We start from the raw sequence: 2,261 nt of genomic DNA on the forward strand, positions 1-2,261 counted from the left end.
TACATAGCAACACCCTTGCATCATGGCGGTGACTTTTGCACAGCACTTCAGAAAATGTACAAATCTAGTAAGATGTTAAAAGTTTTTCTTGCAAAATATGTTAAATGTTTCTAAAAATTAGCTCACATTCATTTGTATATTTCTGGTCTCGCTGCAAAACTGTCATGTGCATATTCCCTGATTGAAGAGAAACATTTAACGTCCACATCTGGGACGAGGGTTTCGCCCCTACACACACACACACACACACACACACACACACACTCTCTCTCTCTCTCTCTCACTCACTCACTCTGTTCCGCTGACAGCCAGAAGCTTTCCATCCTGGAAGTGAGAACTAAAGCCATATGTTGTACATAGCCAGCAGCTATATCACCCTGTAGCTCAACACCGGTTGCCCACTGAAGATAAGCAGGGCTGAGTCTGGTCAGTACCTGGATGGGAGACCTCCTGGGAAAACTAAGTATTAGGGAGGCCAGCAGGGGGTGCTCATCCTGTGGTCTGTGTGGGTCCTAATGCCCCAGTGTAGTGATGGGGGAACACTATACTGTAAAAAGGCACTGTCCATCGGATGAGACGTTAGACCGAGGTCCTGACTCTCTGTGGTCCTTAAAAATCCCAGGGCACTTCTTGTAAAGAGTAAGAGTGAAACCCTGGTGTCCTGGACAAATTTGCCCATTGGCCCTTCTCAATCATGGCCTCCTAATAATCCCCCTCCATTAATTGGCTCTATAACTCTTCTCTCTCCTCCACCAACAGCTGGTGTGTGGTGAGAGAACTGGTGCACTATGGCTGCCGTCACATCATCCAGGTGGATGCTGCACACTGGTGGTGGTTGAGGAGATTCCTCTGTTCATGTATGTAAAGTGCTTTGAGTGTAGTGTCTGAAAAGCACAATATAAATGTAACTTTCATTCATTCATTCATCTCACGTGTTCATCACATGTTCTCATTCTCACATGTGATCACACTATGAGGTCTTGTTGATTGAATATGTGCATGTCCGTTACATGAAACACAGGTATCTCATCACAATCAAACAGAAGACAGAAGAGTGAACTGAAACAGTCTTTGAAACTGTTTTCTTATTAATCACTTTTTACAGCAAGGATTAATGGTGTTTGTTGTTTTCTAGAAAGCCTCTGATACAAACTGTGAGCTAATTTAAAATACTTTTAATATACCTACTGTGTATATTCAATACTTTCATAGCACTGATTCATGGAACATGAAACGTGTCCAAAAGTGAGAGGTTGATCATTGAAAGAACTAGTTCCCATATGGTTGAGTATTCAATGCAATGGGCATTAAATCACATCGCCATGGAAACACTGATTCTTCACTTCAGCGAGTCATGTGAATGCGTCTATCACATCTGAGTTGGTTTTGTACAAATTAATTACGGTTAAAAGGTCCTTTCTCCATCTCTTGACACAGAATCATGTTGTTTGTGTGTTTGTGGTGCGTGCATCAGTAAAATGATCGCAGACACATCACAAAGGTTCCACGATATTCCAACCAATGTTCAGAACTCACACGGAGCTGAATGAAATGTCCGAATCTAATTTCATTTTGGTAAATGCAATAATCGGATTTAAAAAAAATTAACAGGTTAACGCATTAATTCCGACAGCTCTACTACTAATGTTATTAAATTTGCATTAAAACCCATAGTTGTGTTTTATTTAGTAAAGTCTAAAAACAAGATTTTGTTCGAAATTGCATACTGGCATAATACTATTTCTGCAGTACAGTATATAGTATGTATACTCTACATAGTAAGCAAATGTCCTGTATGCATAAAATACCCATACTAATACATTTGGCAAACTGGGAAGTATACTGTATCCCACAATGCATTGCGCTGGACCGTCTATTACCAGAGTGACGGATAGTGTTGGGAAAGTTACTCAAAATAAATAATCCACTACAAATTACTAATTACTTCTCAAATTGTAATCAGATTACTGATTTGACTGCTAACTTCATCAAAAAGTAATCATATTATTAGTTACTTTCAAGCTACTTTCTAAAACACTTTTCTCGTACAAGTATTTGTTTTTCCGCTCAACAAATTCAAAACTATGTCTATATATATAACAGATGTACAAATGAACACAACGCAAGGTTTAGATGCATTCTACAGTACAACTTTAAAGTAATTAGCCTAATTGTAAATCAGTAACTCACAAACAATTTTAATCTAGTGTGTTAAGGCCCCTGCACACGTCTTATGAAATCAAAGAACAAGCGGGTGTGAC

Source organism: Myxocyprinus asiaticus, chromosome 26 (genome assembly GCF_019703515.2).
Source record: "Myxocyprinus asiaticus isolate MX2 ecotype Aquarium Trade chromosome 26, UBuf_Myxa_2, whole genome shotgun sequence".
NCBI lineage: Eukaryota > Metazoa > Chordata > Actinopteri > Cypriniformes > Catostomidae > Myxocyprinus > Myxocyprinus asiaticus.